Source organism: Microcebus murinus, chromosome 8 (assembly GCF_040939455.1).
Source record: "Microcebus murinus isolate Inina chromosome 8, M.murinus_Inina_mat1.0, whole genome shotgun sequence".
Taxonomy (NCBI): Eukaryota; Metazoa; Chordata; class Mammalia; order Primates; family Cheirogaleidae; genus Microcebus; species Microcebus murinus.
The window spans coordinates 92,856,575-92,877,711 of NC_134111.1; positions in this window are offsets into that span (position 1 = coordinate 92,856,575).

Consider the following 21,137-nt stretch of genomic DNA (forward strand, 5'->3'; position numbering starts at 1 on the left):
GAGAGATTGCATAGAGAGACAGCCTAGAGTAGAGAGAGACGCTCAGGAAGCACCAGCTGTTTCACCCCCAGATGTTTCTTTCTTCCCAGCCCAGGCACCAGCTGTGCAAGTACACAAAGCTGCAAGATGATCTCTGATTGCAACCATGGAAAGACACTGAGTGAAAACTGCGTTGTGGAGCCCAGTCAACCCTGAGACCATGAGAGGGAAGCCACTGCTTAGGGTGGTTTGTTATTAGCAGTAGGAAACTCAAACAAGCCCTGTACTAAAGGAAGATGCATTGATATTAGCCAGGCTCTTTATTTGATGGAATTGAAGAGTTGCTCTGTGCTCTCACCCTTTTCTCTGGATCACGGTTAGGATGGGAGGCATCTCTTCTTCACTCTGGCAGGACACATGCATCTGCTGGACTTGTGTCTTCCTTTGGATTTCGGTTTATCAGGCTTCATTTATGTCTAACCTGCTAATGGGAGGAGAGGCAATTGCCAGTCCTATATAGAAAAATTCTGACCAACCCTAATGTAATGGTCTGTGGACTACACACTCTTACACAAACCAAAGATTACATTGGCTAAAAGGACACAGAGGTAGAGAAGCCTACATTTGCTTTACCTCCTGATTAGTTCATAGCTTATGCTCTCCATTTCCAAGGGTTCTTTTAAATTTTTTCCTTTTTCTACACATTTCTAGCACATCTGGATAAATACCAACTAGTCCTAGCACAGGCACATGAGAACTGGGATTTCATCTCCTCCAGTGATCCTGCTGTAAGCTGCCAAGTTCTGACACAGCAAAGAGTAACAGGCCATCACTGTCTCGGATACGGCCAGAGCCATGGAGAAGTGCAATCCTGGTTTGCAAGCAGGCCCTAGAGCCCTGCCCGAGTCCTGTGAGAAGAAACTGGGCAACGTGCCGGATGTCATAAAAGCTTTACTCTACATGGTCCTCTCTTGAAGGGTCAACCTAGAAGACAGAAGGCACAAATGGTGTAATAGCGGATGCATCTTGTTTTCCTTGAAAGCATTTTTTCTGTGCCAACTTCCACTTATTTTCTTTCCAAATAGTAACCCTGGGCAACGATCTCTTCTTCACCATGAGTTAGGGTAAAACCAAGGTTGAGTTGGGTGCTCATGGGGATTTGAGAGTTGGGGTTTTCTAAAAGAAAATGATGAGTGCCTTTGATAGAATCCTTGGGAGTCTGGGATCGAGTTTCACTTGCCCTATTTCTGGAGTCTTTGGGGAGAGCCTCATACTAAAAGCCCAATGGTGTTTTCTCACAGAAGCAAATATCCCGAGGAACCAGCTACAGAAGAGAACTTGGGTTATCCAAACTAGGAGGCTGCTGGTCCCCCTTCTTCTGAGGAGGCCTTTTTAGAGAGCAGTGGAGGGAGGTAACAATCTTTGCAATCTTTTTTTTAAATATGATTTTTTAAACTCATGTTTATTGCTAAAGTTAATCAACAATGTTAGGTAGAAGAAGTCGCCATTATTGCCAAAGGGCTTGATGCATATAACTGTGGATTGCTGCTACTCACATGACTGCTTAGGTTTTTATTTGGGTTTTAACAGAAAGAGGATCTGGCACTTTGCAAGGGACTGAAATGGTTTTCCCCGGGCTGAGTGTGAAGCAGGGTATCCGGAGAATCAAAACTTTATTTATAGGTGGAGGAAACTAATGATATACGGAGTTTGCAAATGCAGGGGAGGGTAGGAATATTTTCATAGAGCTTTCTGAGAGGAAAGGAATAAGACTCCCAGTAACCCTTTCCTTGAGACTCACAGTTACTGAAATCTCTCAGGGTAGCCAGATGAGGCTCTGAGCAGTGCCCAGTGGCAGGGAGGGCACCGGGAAAACCCATCTTAAAGGCAGACAGAGACATGACCAAGACAGGAGGTGGAAGCATTGGGTTCAAAGAGCAGACAGGCTCCACGATGAATGCATCTGGTGAATTTCAGGACTTAACCTGAGAACTGAGAGGTAGAACTGGGTATCAATTTTTTGCTAACGTGTATATTTGTTGGGTAGGACACAATTTGCATCCCCTACATAGAACCAGGCCACCAATCCATTGACATTTGTATAGTACTTGCAATTTACAAATTTATTTTGAATCAATTTTTCCGCTTCAGTCTCACAATTTATTGATGTAGGTGGAGGAGTGATTATGTGTGTATTGTTCCCATTTTACAGATCAGAAAACTAATCAAGGTCACCCAGGGAGAAAGCAGTTGTTGCCAACACTTGCTGAGCACTTCCTAGTGCCAAACACTACTGCAAGAATCTTGCTTGTATTAATCCACTTAACCTTCCCCACGGTGCTGTTGGTATTGTTACTGTCCCTGTTTTACAGAGGAGGAAATGGAAGCAGCGAGAGGCAAGGGACACACAGGAGAGCCCTGATTTGAAGCCCTTGGACACGAAATTAGAGGTCCCTCCCCTTGTTTTGAGAGGCGGACTCTCCCGATTGCCTTTGAGAGTCCAGCATCCGCAGCTGTTATTTACATATAAGTGTGTCCCCTGTGTGATGTCGGGGACACGGTGCCCTAGAGTACTGAGGGGAAACCGGGGTGAGAGGGGAGTCTGTGTCAATTTACAGTTAATTGTGCCACTTCTCATATACTTTACAAGAATTTGAATGAAGAAGGAGTGCAGCAGGCTAAAAGCCTGGGAATCATTTCTCCAGTTTCCAGTTTTATGACATGCTATGTGAATAGCCTGGACATTTCGCAGGAGAGGATCTTGATGCCTTTTAGTCCCCATGCTTTGTTCCAGACAGAACATGCTGCAGTCAGTGTGACAAGGAAGGTTACAATAAGCATTTTCAGAGTTTCTGAACCAAAGTGTGAGAGCTTTAGAAGGTGCTCCCTGGGATAAAATGACACAGAGAAAGAAAGGACATTTGTCCTGTAGTTTATTCCACTGAGCTGCTGGGATAGCTGCATGACATAGACCTGAAACAAGGTATCTGAGCCAAAAAACCAGGGTTCCAATGATGGGAAGTGAATTAAACTCTCTTCATCCCAGCCTCAGTTTCCTAATCTGCAAAATGGGGTAATATCTTCTGTTGTAGAATTTAGGGAAGATTAAATGAATTAATGCATGCAAAACCCAAGTGCCTGGAGCATGGAAAACTCCTTTGTGGTATTCATCCATATCAGTGTCTAACCTCAGCACCATTGGACCCAGATAATTCTCTGTTGTGGGAAGTTTAGTAGCTTCCTTAGACTCCACCCGCTAGATGACAACAGGATCCTTACCTCCCAGGTTTTGACAATCAAATATGTCTCCAGACATTGCCAAATGTCCCCTTTGGGCAAAGATGACCCTAACTGAGAATCACAGATTTATGTAAAATTACACCAGTGTATTAGTTTGCAAGGGCTGCTGTAACAAAGCACCACAAGCTGGATGCCTTGAACAACAGAAATTTATTTCCTCACAGCTTCGGAGGCTAAAGTTTGAATCAAGGTGTGGAAAGGACTGGCTCCTCCTGAGGCCGAGGGGGAATCTGCTCCCTGCCTCTCCCAGCTTCTGGTGGTCTGTTTGCTCGTAATCCTTGGTGTTCCTTGGCTTGTAGATGTATCTCCTCGACTTCTACCTTCACATCCATGGCATTCTCCTATGTGCATGTCTCTGTGTCTAGGTTTCCCGTTTTTTTAAGGACATGAGTCATATTGGACAAGGGGCCCACCCTAGTGACCTCATCTTAACTAATTGCATTTGCAATAGCCTTGCTTCCAAATCAGCTCACATTCTGAGGTATGGGGGTCAGGACTTCAGTATATGAATTTTGGCGGGGGACACAATTCAACATCTGTGTAAAGTTATGTAAAGATATAATGTAGGAACCACAAGCTCACAAGCCCACAGCAGCAGTTAGTATAGAGGCGATACGTAAGAAATCACAGCAGGCAGTTAAAATAAAAACAACACATGATCCTGGTGAGGGCTGGGTTGAGCTGGGAAGCCTGGGCACAGCAATGGCTGAATGTGATCTCAGTGACGGCAGATCTAAGATTTAAAGAGAATCCTCCCAATCCAGGCTTTCAGGCGAAATTTCTCAAATTAAAAATGTCAAAGAATGCAATCATTTAGAAGAATTTTAAAACACAGCCCCCACTCCCTCAGTACGTCTCCAAGTAGTATCTGGCCTGTGGACAGCCAGTGTGCAAACATAGGGATCATTGCATTCATGAAGAATAGGATTGAGAGGCAGATTAATTTTTAACACTAAGGGAGAATGGGGAAAATTGTATTAATAATCAGATCCCTAAGCAAACCTTAGGTGACCATGTAAAATAGAAAATAGAGCACTTTTGATAATGGAAGGAAATGCTATTAATAATGATATGTGGACTAGAATCATCCCATGCCATGGGGATATATAATCATGCCACCTAAGTTGTATTTTAGTAGAAAGAAAATTGTTTTAACCTGGTGGATCTCAGTGGTGGCAGAGGGGCAAGGGAGTGGTATGAGGTGGCACAATGGAAGGTGTCAGGACCCCTCCAGCCGCTATAGATTACTAGTTGGAATGATCTTGGGCAAGACACCTTCTGGATTTCTGTTTCTTCACCTGTCAAAGGAAGTACCAGGCTCAGATCATTTGTCTTTCTTCATCTTTGGTTCTGCAAATAAGAGAGAACCAGGATCCCATAAATGACTTAAATCCTTGTGTGTTTGCTTTCACTGGGCAAATGAGCAAGGGAAAGGTTTACCTGGAAGGTCTGATGGGTGAAAATCTATACGGTTTACAGTTAATACGTTAGCCTCAAAGCTAGTGGTTCTTCACTTTCCCTGGGTCACACATCTGAGGAAAACAATAAATCTTCATTGCAAGGTCTACACATCCATGTAAAAAACTACTTATGGTTTCAGGGAACTCATGCATTCCCTGAAATCCATTTATAAACTTCCTAATGATTCATGGATCCCAGGGTGAGAACCTTTGCTTTAAAGGAAAATAATGTTTTAGAAAACTTCCAAGAATGTTGTTTCATTTTCCCAGCCAATTCAATCATGTTAATGGACCGACAGGTTTCTAGCGCTGTTGTACGTGTTGAGTGCTCTGCTAGGTGCCCAGCACATGGCAGTGCTTCTTAAAGTTTTTTTTTTTTAATATATTTTTAAATTTCAAAATATTAAGGGGGTACAAATGTTTTAGGTTACATGGATCGCTTTTATAATGCCTGACTCCCAGCTATAGGCAATAGGTGTGCCCATCACCCAAATAGTGCTCATAGCACACATTAGGTCAGTTTTTTTTACCCTCCTTTTTTCCACCCTCCCCCAGTTGATTTCCACTGAGTCTTACTTCCCTCTGTGCACATGTGTGCTCATCAGTTAGTTCCAGCATAATAGTGAGTACACATGTGTTTGTTTTTCCATTCTTGAGATACTTCACTTAGGAGAATGGTCTCCAATTCCATCCAGATCATTGCAAAAGGTATTAATTCATCTTCTTTTATGGCTGAGTAGTACTCCATGGTAAACATATACCACATTTTATTAATTCATTCATGAATTCATGGGCACTTGGGTTGATTCCACATCTTTGTAATTGTGAATTGTGCTGTAATAAACATTCTAGTACAGGTGTCTTTTTGATTAAATGACTTCTTTTCCTTTAGGCAAATACCCAATAGTGGGATTGCTGGATCAAATGGTAGGTCTACTTTTAGTTTTTTTGAACAATCTCTATACTGTTTTCCATAGAGGTTATACTAGCTTGAAGTCCTACCAACAGCGTATAAGCATTCCTTTCTCTCTACATTTACACTAGCATCTATTCTTTTTTGGATCTTTTAATAAAAACCATTCTGACTGGGGCAAGGTGATATTTCATTGTGATTTTAATTTGCATTTCTCTGATGATTAGTGATGTTGAGCATTTTTTTCATATATTCATTAGCTATTTGTCTTTCTCTTTTTGAGAAGCTTCTGTTCATGTCTTTTGCCTGCTTTTTAATAGAGTTGTTTGTTTTTTTCTTGCTGATTTGCTTGGTTCTTTGTAAATTCTGGTTATTAGTCCTTATTAGGATGTACGTGAACACTTGGATATTTTTAACAATTGTAAATTTTTCATGGAAGGGAATCAGACCCTCTGGGGATGCGGCCCAAGAATCTTATGTTTTAAACAACTACACCCTCCTCCTCCCACTGCTTTGGTCTGAGTGGTCCCCCAAAATTTGTGTGTTGAAACTTAATGGGCAGTGCGATAGTATTGGGGTGAGGCTTTTAGGAGGTGATTGAGTCATAAGGACAGAACCCTCATGGATGGGATTAGGGCCTTTATGGAAGAGCTCGAGGAATGGGTTCATTCTTTCCTGCACACCTGCCACGTGAGGCACAGTGTGATCTTCTTTTTGGCCTTTCCACCTTCACCAGGTGAGGACACAGTGTTTGCCACTTCTGCCACATGAGGATGCAGCACGGCCATCTGCAGACACGGCCTGCCAGCACCTTGCTCTTAGACTTCCCAGCCTCCAGAGCTGTAGGAAATACATGTCTAGTACTTAAAAATTACCAGATTTGTGGCGTTTTGTTATAGCAGCAGGAATAGACTGAGACACCCACAAAGTTGTTCTTAATGCACCAACATTTGAGAGCCACTGTCCACGGGCTACACGAGCCTGCCTCCTGGAGGTGGGAGGGTGGGCTGTCCTTTCCCAGCGTTGCTGAATGAACGTCCAACATCATGTGCCACCTCATTGAAGGCACTCCAAGAGCTGACAATGGGGCCCCTATGTTAATACAGTCCGTTGGAATTTTTGGTTAATATATTGCCAATGGAAGAGAAGAAAGAGTCCCTACTGCTGTTCCTGAACAGTAGTACCAATATTTGGAGAACTCCAGAAATGAAATGAATAGATTATGGAAAAATTACACAATTTTCAGGCCAACAAATTCAAACGTTTATTCCTACATTTTTGCTTTCAAGTAGCACATTGTGCTTAGATCTAATTTCCTGGGACTCCTCCATTCCCTACAGGCTGAAATACTCACAGGTTCCTTTGCCAAGTGCTCTGTGTATGTGTTCATAAAATTCCCACCGTAACTCTGTCCGTTAGTGCCATTGCTTTTCTAGTTTATATACGAGGAAACAGAGGCTTGCAGGGGCTGGGTGCCCTGTTCAAAGGAACCCAGGCTATCCAGTGACTTCACCCCACAGAGTGACTCTCTGCCCCGGTGCTCTCAGCCCACCCCCAACTCCCCAGATGAGAACATCTGCTCCTTGCAGGTGGGGCCTTAGTCCCAAAGTCAAGTCTTTGTTCACGCAGATCTCCTTGCCAGCTGCCTCCCTTCTCCCCTCCCCTGCAGATCCACATCCCACTGATCACAGGAGCTCTTTCCTAACCCACAGCATCTTTGGATGATTAAATATCTGTCTTGCCTGTGGCATTGATGACCTGTCTCAACTCTTTTCAACAGGGACCCCTGCACCAGCTTCCTTTTTACATTCTGTCTTGAGTGTGGATTTTTCTCTCTAGCTGAGTTGTAAGCTGCCTCTGCAACCCCTTCGTGGCTTACTGGAATCATAATAGCAGTTTACATTTGTCTAGCGCTTTACTCTTTACGAGCATGCCTTACTGTTAAAAAGCAGTTAGAGGTAAGAAGCAAGAAGGGGATAAAAGGGATGGTGCAGAAGTTCACTTTGCCAGTGTAGCCTCAAGAGAGATGACACTGAGCAAGGGCCATGAGAACCTTGGAGCCATCCCTGGACTTCTGGGAGGGAGCTGGCTGTGATTGACTGGGGAGGCAGGTCATCGCGCCCCAAAGGCCTCTGTTTTGCTCCCAGAGGCCTGAAGCAACTGACTCAGTGCATTTGGGAAGGGGCCAGAGAACCCTCTTGGCAGCATAGAAGTTTCTTCCTCTAGTTCGGTATTTTACCGGAAGTTTGCCTACCACTACCGCCTAGAATATCACAGCCATGCCATGGAAGACAGGGAGAGGTTAAGTGGTTTGGTCCAACATCCCACACCTAGAGGATGGCAGAGCTGGGTTTTGAACACGTCTACTTGCCGTTAGTGACTATGCTGTCTCCACTATACCAGTGGCATACGCAGAAGAGTTGCCTGGGATGGTTGGTAAAAATGTGGATTTGTGCTCCATCTAGAAATCCACATTTTTACTAAGTACCCCTAGTAATTCCACTGCAGGTGGTCCATGCAGCATACTCACGCTGAGAAGCCCCCTTTCTGTTCCATGTGGCCTCCCGGACATTTATATCTCTATTTATATCTCTAAAGTACTTGCCAGTTTTTAAAGTGCCAGACATAAATGCTCTCATTCGTAAAACGGGGCAGTTGTTCCAGAACAGAGATGATCTCGGGGAGCCCCCTCTCTCCCAGAACTGGTGCTTCTGTGCTCACAGGACCGGCGTGACAGCTCGGGAGGATGGGGGAGCTTGCAGACATGGCTGTCTGCCACCTCATGTGGAGAGCCCCCATCCAAGGATGTGCTGGCCATTGTTCTTGAGATTGCTCTACATGGGGGTCCTGGGTGTTTGCAGCAGAGGTGGCTGCATGTGTTGACCTCAGAACCTGAAGATAAACGTCTCTGGAAATTCTCCCAATATAGGCAGGAAACTCACAGACCCAGAGATTACATGAACACATCTAGACAAGCAACCTGGTGTCTGGAATGAGTCCCGGACTGGGAGTCTGGAGAATTCATTTCTAGTCCTGCCTGGCCCAGCCACTAACTTGCTAAGTGAATATGAACACATCACTGTGCCTCAGTTTCTTTCTTGGTAACATAAAGTAAAAAGATTGAACTAGACTGGTGGTTTTCATAATCTGGTCTTTGGAGTCCACGGGTTTGGAAGAGTAGTCCTAAGGGACACCAAGGAGAAAGAGGGTCAGTGGGCAGAGGGATTTTGGACCCCCAACCCTGTTTTAATTACAGCAGATTTTGCTAACTTTGTTCATTTGGGTTCTGTGTAAGCTCTCTTTAGAAATAGGTGCTCCAGGGATAAAAAAAAAAAAAAAAAAAAAAAGTGTTTGAAAATCACTGGACTGGATCATCCTTAAGTGTTTCACCACTTAAAAAGTAGGTTTCTATGATTGACCTTTGCATTTCCTTTTCAAAATAACCACACTTAAAATTTAAAAAAAAATTCTTTTTGGGATCTAGGATATATTTTACATCTTTGCTTCAAGGTAAGCTGAGGCTTGAAGTAACTGAGGTTAGTGTCTCTGAACCCCAAACTTTTGGTGACTCACCTGAATTCAAATGTGTATCAGCACCTCATAAGCATTTAATTCATTGACCCTACTTCTCTGCAAGTAAGAACCCCAAGTTCAGGTGAGCAGGATGGGGGCTGAATAGTAAATATTGGACCTAGTTAGGGCTAATATTTAATTTTAAAAAGCACAGCTGAGCAAACAGAAGACTTTGAGCAAGGGCTGTATTGACGTAGCCATTTCCTTAGTGGGTTATGTGCCAAGTGAATTCAATGGCTTTTTGACGTTTTTCCTTCTGATCTGAATTGTGACCTGCTCGACTAAGTTGAAGGAACCAAAGTCTAGACATGAAAAACTGGAGAAATTTTTTGTTAAGGGCATTTTTAGCCAAGCCTTTCATTATTTAGTGGGGCAAAGCAGAGGGTTTAGAGAACTTCTTGAAATTTAAAGCAGAATGATTTGTGTGTCTTGTTATTCTCCACATTCTTTATTCCACTTAAGAAAATGGTGGAAATTATTTTGGGGCTGTTATGCTGATACAATCTGGGTACTGTCTCTTAGGTGACTCAGTAGAAGGGTCCAAACTGGCTAGTGTGAAGTTTTCCTGGGGCTGATCTAAGTTGGATGGTTGCTATTTCTTAGGTGACGGTGCTGATGTTATAACTTTGAGAACTGCAGTCCCATCACTTAATTAACAAGCAGAGCATACAGACAGGGTCTCCATATAATTTACTGGCGTGGGATATATTTTTATGGTTTTTTTGAGACAGAGTCTCACTCTGTTGCCCGGGCTAGAGTGCCGTGGCATCATCATAGCTCATAGCAACCTCAAACTCCTGGGCCCAAACAATTCTTCTGCCTCAGCCTCCCGGGTAGCTGGGACTACAGGCATGTGCCACCATGCCTGGCTAATTTTTTTCTATATATTTTTAGTTGGCCAATTAATTTCTTTCTATTTAGTAGAGACTGGGTCTTGCTCTTGCTTAGGCTGGTCTCGAACTCCTGACCTTGAATGATCCGCCCACCTTGGCCTCCCAGAGTGCTAGGATTACAGGTGTGAGCCACCACACTCGACCATGTTTTTGAGATCATTCTCATTTGATCCACATTTTAGTAACAATGCAAGTTGCTATCATAGCTAAACTCCCAAACCTCAGTAGTAACACTATAACTTACTGCTCATTCATACAAAGTCCAAAGTGGGTTAAGGGGCCTCTTGCCATCCATGCAGTGATCCAGGGAATCAGTTCCCTTCTACTTTGCAGGTAAAGCACACCGACTTCTTACCCATAATTGGCCCAGATGTGTGACACTTGTCACTTTTTGTTCATATTCTATTGATTAAAAACTAGTCACGTGACCCAACCAAGCATCCTGGCCTGGCAGCCATTTCCCAACAAAAACTCCATGCAATGGGAAGAAAACATAAATCTTTGGTGTACAGTTATCTTTGCCACAAGTAGCAACAGTAAACCTTTGGTTGTTAGATAATCACTAACTAAGCAAGTAATTTTTTTGACTGCTTAAGGCCCAAAGAGTTTGATGGTATTGTTGACCTTAGTCAAAGCAACAGGCAAAAAAATTCCCAAGGAAATGACATATTTTGAGGCTTGGAGAAATGTCTATCCATCCAATCAGGTTATTACTTGGGGCAAAACCTCGTCTTCAAGAGCACTGCAGGAGAATGTGCACAGGCAAGGTTTAGCTTCTTTCATGCAGGTCCAACAGAATTACTTCCTCTTTCTGTGCCTCAGTTTTCTTTTCTGTAAAATGAAATTGTTGGATTAGATCATCTCTAATACTTATATTCTGGCAATATACATTTCATTTCTTATGTTATTGAAATCATTGAAGGGAACTGATCTGTCTGGTGTGATTAAATGTTGTTCTTCGGGAAAGGCACAGACAAAATCATTCCAAACTGCTAGTCAGAGGAAATGAGGAGCTGAATGTTTGCTTTTCTCAATGAGTCCTGGCCATGTTTCCAAATATTTAAATGTTAAATGGTGTCATTTAACCTCAACTTCAATGCTAAGAGCAGATGGTTAACACATTAACTGCCATGAGAGTTGTATTTAACTCACTCTAGTTTTGACCCTGGGACCGCATGAAGCATATATAAAATCTTACTTGTTGATATATTTATCGTTACAATTAATATTGGCAATTTAATTCAAAAAACATAGATTAAGTGCATAGTAGTCAATAAAATTTTTCTCTTTATGTTTACCTTTAAATTATACTCGAGGTTTTTATTCTACTTTCACAATAAATCACTGTGGCCCCAAGGAAAAGTTTCTGTTTTTCTTTTGTGTGTGGCAGTCAATGTGTTAGACAGCATGTATTTTGGAGTTTTAATCCTAAATGACTTGTTTGAAAACATGCAATTTTCAAATAAGAATAAGCCTATAATATTTTCAACGAATATGAACTTTAAAAATTATTTGAAACAGTCTCAGATCAAATTTTTTTAATAATGAATTATCTCTTCAACTACTTCATGCCATTGTTGGTTTTTTAAAAAGACAACTAAATGCAAAGGTACCAGGGTGGTGAGGTTTCCCACTGAATCACTGCCTCACTGCCCATAATGGAGTTAGATCCTGAGCCTTTGGGGGCAATACAGTTTATCACTCCTTCTGCCACCAGGAAAGTGGCTTTTCCTTAAGAAAATTCCCCTACTCGCCCTGTCTCTGTTTGTAGGACTTTGAGTTTGTACACGCAGGAAGGCATTTATGTTTTGGTGCCAAAGCACCAACTGATGTGAGTTAAAACGGGAGAGATTTGTAATGCACAGCTGCTGACAAATACATTGCTCTCTGCAGTTCTTTGTGTGTGGGAAGAGACCTGGTGTCCTCCAGGTCTCCATGCGACAGAAGCTTCCCTTACCTGTGGACAGAAGGCAGAGGGACAGTGGTGCCTCGTGGGGGACAGTTTTCCTGTCTGCCCAATGAACAGCTTCTTTTGTCCATATTATTTATTTTTATTTACTTATTCCTCTTTTCTCAAGCTCTCCTGCCTCTCAGATTTGTAAAGGAAGGATTTAACCTTCATATGCTCCCTGGCCCTTTTATCTCAAGTGGCATCATCGTTCAGGGAATTGGCATAATGCTGGAGTCAGAGTCACCTGGGCTTGATTTGGGGGTCTGCCACCTGATAGCTTTGTGAGCTTAGGCTCTCTGTGCCTCAGTTGTCTCATCTGTAAGGTGGGTCATGGTAAGGATTAAGTAAGATAGTTCATGAGAAGCACTTGGCACATAATAATGACTCTATTTATCCATCCATCCTCCATCTATCCATCTATCCGTCCATCCTCCATCAACCCACCCATCCATCATCCACCCATCTATCATCCATCCATCCATCCACCCATCCATCATCCATCCATCCATCCATCCATCCTTATCTATCTGCCTGTCTCTGTCACTCTATCTACCTGTCTATTTATCCTATCCTTTCTGCATATATCTACATCTCTTTATGCAGACTGATAGATAGAAGGAGAGAGAAGAGGGAGAGGGAAGAAAGCAGTAGTGTGAGAGATGCTCCAATTCTTTTCTGATAACTTTCACTTAGATTTTTTGGTGGTGAAATAGTTCAGGCATACAAAAAAGTACAATCCTATAGCAAACACATATTTTGTCACCTCCCAGCTTAAGAACTAGAACATACATATCCGACTGAAGCCCCCTTCCTATCCTTTTCTTGTCTCCTTCCCTTTCTCTGTTCCCTCCTTTCTGCCCTCCAGAGAAGTAACCACCAGCCTGATTGGGCGATCGCTGCTCCTATGTAAGATTTTACACTTTTACTATTACGTCTATATACACCAACAACTTACAGAATAAACTTTAGATAAATAATATAAGACCGTATGTATCTTTCTGTGGTTTGCTTCCAATGTCTAATATGTTTTGAGATGTCTCTTTTGACACGTGCATGTCTAGTGTATCTGTTTAACTTCTATGTAATATTCCATGTGTTTTCTTTTTTTTTTTCCTAGATGAGTTTCTTCCTCCAACCTTCCGTCTTTCTGTGCTGCTTTACTCTCTGCTTTTTCTTCTCTCAAATTCCCTGCTTCCCCTCCCTGCAATGAGAAGCTGCATTGGCACAAGAGGTCAGGAAAAGCCACCCTGTGTTTGTGGCTGATCTATGAGCACTCTGTGTTCTGGTCACCATGATGGAGACATGGCAATATTTGGCTGTGGCTTACAAAGCACATCACTAACCTCTGAAGCATAAAAACATTTTACTAAATAATAGATGCAAAAGATATGCTCACCCCTTGCATAGGGGTCTGGGTGTCATTTTCCATATTGTATGGCAGCAAAAAACACTATTTGAAGAGACTTCTCCAAATGCCCCTCTTTGCTTGGACAAACCCTTATGAACACTATAACAGGGAGATTTTGTTCTGCCTCCCTCTCTCCTCTTCGCTTTAAGGAAAGAATGTAGATAAAAGTCACTCACACGTCCTGTCCTTCACCCTCTTTGAAAAATATTGCTTTTGATACATATTAAAATATACGAGGTATGCATATGTATATGCTATACATCAAAATAGCATAATTAACATTCATGAAGCCATCTGTCCACCTGCAAACTAGAGCACCCCCACAACCTGTGCCAACCTCTGGGCGCCCACTGTGTGGCTCCTGGAGGTAATGACATCATTTCAGGCATATCTTGGCTTAATCTGGAGCGTCTGTACTGTGGTGACGATGGGAAGATTGGGGAGCAGGTGAAGGAGGGGCTGTTCTCCTTTTGCCTGAAAATATAGTTGCAGGAAGGCTAGATGTGAGCTCAGTTAGTGACCTGGAAATTTAGATCCATGAACAGACATGTAGGTAACTGCCTAATTCATGTCCTCTCTTTGGGCGTCAGCCCTTGGAAAGGGCTGCACCAGATGACCTCCAAGTCCCCCTTCGTCTGTTGATTAAAACACCTGCCTCCGTGAGGTCTCGTGTCTCTGCTGATAGCACCACTAATGTAAGCATCGGTGTGCAGAAAAGCTACCCTCAACTGCATCACCTGACTGCTGTGATCCCTTACAGAACGTCTTTCCTCAGTGCCCTTAGGAGGGGAGAAAGAGTTCCACTACTTTCCCTGAGCATCCCATGGCATCGAGTCTTTCTTCCCTGAGAATGAATCACAGAGTCAGAGAGCTGGATCCTGTCCAAACCTCAGACCAATCCAAGTCATTCCTTGTCTTTGAACTCAGTTTTTCCTTTTTGTTTTTTATTTTTTTATTTTCCTTTTCCCTAGTGTCTAGTTACGGAGTCAAAATTGTGGTCCCTTGTAGGCTATGAGTATGTTTAAGAGGAAAAAAGAGCTTTGGAGGTGGGGGGAGCAGGGGATGGATCCTGACGTCAAATATTTGTTGGCCTATCAGGGTGAGGACAGAGGAAAATATTCTAAGATGGTCAAAAGGGAGAAAGCAGCGACTAATAGAGGTTCCAGGGATGCGGCTTTGGGCTGATATAAGAGCTCTCTGACAATTCCAGTCATCTTGGAGGAAGCTCTTTGTCCAGGAAGGTGTTTGAATATTGAGTCATCGATTAGGTCAATAAATAAATACTGTGGATATAGTCAGGCCCTGGGCTAAGAGCTCTGGGAAAGCAACATGACTAAGAGCATAGTCAGGGGTGTATGGCCTGGTAGACACATACCACATGCTGCTTTGTAAAATAGATAGCTACCCATCTTCAGAGCCCTAAATCAACCATCAGCAAAGCCCTGCAAGGAGCAGAAGAGGACATGTCCATAGGCTAAGGAAGAGGAGAAGTGGTATGAAGGGTGAATTAGGCCTTGAGAGTTGAAAGAAGGTGAGATGTGGGGTGTGGAGGGGAAGGGGTGCAGAGACAGTGTTCCAGAGTGGACAGTTTGGCAACCAGGGAAATGGCAGCTCAGAGGAACACTGCTGTTTGAGAGCTTTCTGGGCAATGTGGGGACTGCTGGGCACTTGTACCCAAAGGGAACACACCAATTATCTTCCAAATGAGATGTCCTTCCAACTTTTCACCCAGGCTGCAAACATCAACGTTTCCTTTGACATTCTTCCTTTCTTCCTATATCCTTTGGGGTGCTCTACTGTGTCCCAGTCCAGCCTCAAAGTGGGTCTATTGGTGTTTCCTTCCTTCCACCCTTGTGTCTCGCCATCCAGTCCCAGCCAAACTCTGGGGAGTATGTGGAATGCTTTGGGGAACAAGTTCTGGAGTATAAGTGGCAATTGCCAATCCCACTAGATGGCCCACAAGATTCTAGCCAGGTCTGGGCTGTGCAGTGACCACCTCAAGCAAAGGGCAGCCTGCCCTGGAGCTGCTACTGTGCTTCCCATGAGAAACTGGAGTCGGCAGTCATGTGGCATGGCACTCCTCCCTGGTCTTCACAGGGGGCTTGCCCCTGTCCAGACACTTGTCTGAGATATTGGCAGTGGCCCCAAAGTGGGGGAGAGGGGGACCAAGCATGCAGACTCTGGTCCCTGAGTGTGCTCTGCTGGGTCCGCCCCTTCTCCCTAAGCTCAGACACTACAGCATGCATTAGTCCCCTCCCACTTTTGGGGTGGCCACCTTCCATGCCTTAAAGGGGATGCTCTAATGGTGTTTTAAGTTGCCCTATTCCCATTCCTGCCTTTGGCTCTGCTGTAGCCTTGAAAATTCATAGCCTGAAGATGAAATTGTACTGAAATCTGCCACCAGCAGGAAAGAAGCTTGGGATTCGAGTTTCTTTAAAACCTCATTCCTGAAGAATTGTCACTGTTTTACCTTTGTGGTAGTTTCCTGGAAGACAATGTATATAAGGCTGTCTTTATTTGCTTGACTCACAGCTTATCCAGTGAGAAAAGCCTTTTACCCAGGGACATTGTTAAAAACAATTAGAGGTAATTGATTAGGTTGGTTGTCTGAGGCAATGGATAGCTATTGGGCAAACAATAGACTCAACAAGGAAAATCAAAAACAAAAGCTTAAAAGAAAAAAAAAACAAACCAAGAAATGAGAAATTCACTGGAACTTTGAAAAGGTTTGACATATTCCTGGGAATCCAGACAGCTGCCCATGTTCATAAAGGTGGGTGCATACCCAGAATGACCTGAGTAGGTCCTACGCTCTCGTATCTGCCTGAACTTGAGGGTGTATGTGAGGGGGAAGTGAGGGCTAAGGTAGAGTTGTAACCTGGATATCTGAGTGTTGAAGATATGCCGGAACATGCACTGTGAGTTCCATGGCAAAGACTAAGCAATTTATTGGTTCTAGTAGATTAAGTAAAATAAATCTGTCCAGTCATCACCTGATCACTAAACTAACTGAGTAGAGACTTCTATGGAAAAAGAAAAGGAAAAGTAAAACTATTTCTATTTTCAGATGACATAATTTTGTATATAGAAAATTTGAAGGAATCCCCTAAAATACTATTAGAACTAATAAGCAAGTTCAACATGGTTCTCTTTAGATACAAGAGAACAATATACAACAAAATCAATTATATTTCTATATAAAAGCAATGAACAATCTGAAAATGAAATTAAGAAAGCAATTGCATTTACCATAGCATCACAAAGAATAAAATACTTAGGGATATATTTACCAAATCGCTTATAAGGCTTATACACTAAAAACTTTAAAACGTTGCTGAAAGAAATCAAACTTACAAATAAATGGAGAAAGATTCTGTGTTCATGGATTAGGAGACTTGATATTGTTAAGATGACAATACCCCCCGATTTGACCTACAGATTCAACATAATCTCTATCAAACTTCCAACCACCTTTCTTTTCTTTCTTTTTTTAGAAATGGACAAGCTGATGCTATAATTCATATGAAATTTTTAGGGACCCAGAGTAGTCAAAACAATCTTGAAAAGGAGAAATGAAGTTGGATGACTCATGCTTCCTGATTTCAAAACTTACTACAAGGGTACATTATTCAACATGATGTGGTATGGGAATAAAGCTAGACATACAGACCAATGATATAGAATTGAGAGCCCAGAAATAAACCTGTATATCTATGGCCAATTGATTTTTCACAAGAGTACCAAGACCATTCAATGGGGAAAGGAATAGTCTTTCAACAAATGGTGTTGAGACAACTGGACAGCCACATGCAGAAAAATAAAGTTGAACTCACACCTCAAATCATATACAAAAATTAGCTCAAAATGTATCAAAGAACTAAATGTAAAAGCTAAAATTTACATTTTAAATTTACATTTTAAATGTAAAAGCTATATAAGCTTAGAAGGAAACATTGGTTCAAATCTTTGTGATGTTGGACTGAGCAACAATTTCTTAGTTATGATGCCAAAAGCACAGCAACAAAAGAAAAAAGAGATAAACTGGACTCCATCAAAATTAAAAACTTTTGTTTATCAAAGGACACTATCAAAAACCGTGAAAAGACAACTCACAGAATGAGAAAAAATGTTGCAAATCATATACGCGATAAGAGTATCTAGAATACATAAAGAATTCTGACAACACAATAACAAAATGAGAAACAACTCAATTAAAAAATGGGCAGAGGACTTGAATAGATATATTTCTTCACAGAAGATAAATGTCCAGAGATAAGAGCAAAGGCATAGAATGTGCACAGTTTTGAATGAGGCTCAGATTTTTTTTCTTATTCAAAAGACCCCATAGTTCTTTTCCCAGGAGACTTGCATTAGGGGGCCAGGTTTTCCATGGGTCGAGCCTGTGTTGTTAGTCATGCAGCCACAGCATACGGTGAACCAGCACTCGAAGGAGGTGGCAGCCTTGGTCCTGGAGTGTGGTCCATTGTAGGTAAACATTTGGTCCTTTTCAAAAAGGATGCCAGTATTATTCAGCCAAGAAGCTAGGATCTGACAAAGCCCCAACACCAACCTCTGTTGTGCAACACCAGTTTTTATTTTATTTGACTTGTTTTCTTTGCAATCATTTTGTTGTTGTTGTTCTGATCCTTTAATTTTATGAAATATCTATTGGTTTGGATCACATGACAGGTGTGTTTATTTGAATAAATGAATCAATAAATGAATAAATGAACCAATACAAGCCAAATAAATATGTCATTAATGAGGTTAAGCATGGCAGAGCATGGGGCCAGGACCATGACATTTATGGAAATATTAATTGGAGACACCAAGCTGTGAGTCTGACTAATGACCAATGACCAACTTACTGTGTGGCTTCCTCACCCCACAGGAGCCACCCGGGCAGAAGGGGGAAGTTTCACCTGTCCTCATGCTCACTGCCCAGCACGGATCGGATCAGCATTTCTGATGTCACTTTCCTGCTAGTGTGCAGGGCTGAGTTCTCTCTTAAGCTCAGGGGAAAGACGTGCTCTCTTTGGGCTCAAGGGCTCTTGCATGGCCCTTGGTATCAGCCTCAACCTCCCAGGGTCCCGGCCTCCCTTTTCCCTTGGTCACCTGTGGGAAGCAGTGTGCCACTTTCATCATTGCTTCCTTGCTATGTCAAGAGCCAGCTTTGATGTCATCGGGAGCCAGGTGTGACCTGCCAGGCAAATGCTGCCTGCATGAGGGCGCTGGGGCGAGCTTCCTTGCCGAGCGGCCCCACCATTCTCCCTGCCCAGCTGGGCTGACACTGAGAACCTGCTTGTGGCCCCGTAGCCTTGGGCCACTCTGTGCCGTAGACCCAGCTCCGCATCTTGAGGGAGATGAATGGGAAAGGTGACGGGAAACCACTGCGACAGGAAGTCAATCCCTAGAGGAAGGGAGATCCTCGCTTCCTGCCGTCTGGAGTTCAGTCTGTTTTTGCAGAAGGGCAACCCAAGCTAAGAAATGCTCTTGAAATCCACAAGGTACGTCCCTTCTCTGAGTCACCTGTCTTTGGGATGCGCAGGAGTCGGAGCTAACTGGACATTAGTTTTTGTTGGGTCCTGTGTCATCAGCTGGCACGCAGAAGGTTTAGGAACAGATTTTCAAGCCTTCAAAACCCTCTTTTAAAATGAGTATCAGTTCTGCCCTCCCGAGCGGGAACCCCGGAGCCTTTCCTCAGCATCCTCTTCCCGTCTTGACCTCTTGTTTAGTTGGGGCCAGAGGAAGTGGCCAGTGATGACAAGCAGTGTGTGTCCTAGACACGGAGAACGTGCATGGCGGGATTTGAACAGGAGGCAGGGAGGGCCGCCCGGTGCTGCTCCTTCCTGCTGTGTGTCCAGGACGAGTTACGTTCTGGGCATCGTTCTCCACACTCACCAAGCTTGGTTCACACTTGCCCTCATTGGGCTCTTGGGAAAATCAAATTTGAAAGTCTGCAAAGAATGCTTAGCACGTGCTTTCTGTTCTTCCATCAATAATTCTCTTTTACATGGTCTACTATAGGCCAGGTACCATTCTAGGTGCTGGGAATAAAACAGTGATTGCTACTTGTGGTCCTTAAACTTAAGATAGATAATGCATGGGTTTCTCAAATGTTGTCTTTCTGCATTTTTAAACATTGTTTAATATTTATGATAAGTGAACGCTGGCTGTGTGCTCGGCGCTGATCCAAGCTCTTACATGCGCAAGCGTTATGATAAACAAGCAGGGCTCGCAGGGCGTCCTGCTGAAGCAGCCCTGTCTTTGCGTCCCACTCCTTCCTCACACTCATTCTCTAGGGCCAGTGATCTCCCCGCCCTGTGATGAAACTCTGGGGCAGACACACAACTTTTCTAGACACTCTTAGGTAATAAAGTTCCCCAGGTTGTTTAGTTTCCCTAAACAGTCTCAGTGTGGCAATTAATATGTCCAGTCCCATGCGACGGCCATAACTTCTCAAGTTCATTTAGAGTTAAAGCTCTTTCTCTTCTCCTTCCTACTGCTCGGGCCTGGGCAGGCTGGACGCCCTTGGTGGGCAGGGCCATGGCTTCCCACCCAGTTCCAGGAACTTCCCTCCGACGTGGGGAAGGCATCCCCTGCCTCAGCCCCCGGGCTGGCCATTTGGGGACAGGAACTAGCAAGTAGCCCAGGTCTGGGCTCTCCCCCCTGCACTCCTGCGTGGCAGCCACTGGTCTACGGGAAACACTTCTGTGTCTCTTCCCTGACAGACTGTGGGCACACGGGCTGCCCTCGCTCGGCAAGCTCTCCCCAGAACCCTGGCCAGGAAGAGTTTCTTGCCTTTTAGATTTTCCCAGGCGTGGGTCTGGCCTCAGTCCTCTGTGCCCGGCAGGCTGCAGGCTGCAGGGGACACTGAGACCCTCAGGGGATCTCTGTGACGTTCCCCTCACTTCCCTTAACTTGAGGAGCAAGCAGCCCTCCCCTCACCCCTTCCCTGCGAGAAGGAAGAGAAAACACCAATGACTCTCTCTTAAAAATTCTCTACTTTTTCCTTATTTTTTGTACCCTTGGTGTGGGAAAGGGGCTCGTAATTTTTGCATTTTTGTCTTGGGGATCAGTCTAAATGGGAGGTGCAACAGTGGATAATTTTATTTCTGCATCATGTCAATCCTATGAGGTAAGTACTCTTGCTCCTCTTTTATAGAGGCACAGAGAGGTTAAGACACTTGCCTGTGGTCACACAGCTAGGAAGACACCTAGTAGAAAGAACCAAGACAGGCCCAGGCAGGCTGACTTTGGAGCCTGTGCCCTTACCCTCTGTGCCATATAGTCACCCGACCTGAGTTCCTGACACCTGGACATGCCATCCTCCTTTTAAAACTACACACGCCGACATGTTCCTTTTGTCTCATTGCTTCTGGGAGTTCTGTGTCACCTTGCCCAAGTCTTGAGGAATTATTCCAAACATACCACTGATAGCCCTTGAGAATTGTGGTTGAGATCCATTAGCGAGCTTTATTTAAATCGTCTGGAACACTTGATAAGAATTTTGGAAGCAAAGTCGAGGTTCCAGGGGTTAGTTCGCAAACATGCTCATTAAGTCAATCAACTGCTCACTCTGGTTTCCTTGGCCCCTCTAACTGCCACAGGCATGTCTGGACTTTGCGCACCCTTAGCTTGTACTTCGTGCGTCCTCAGC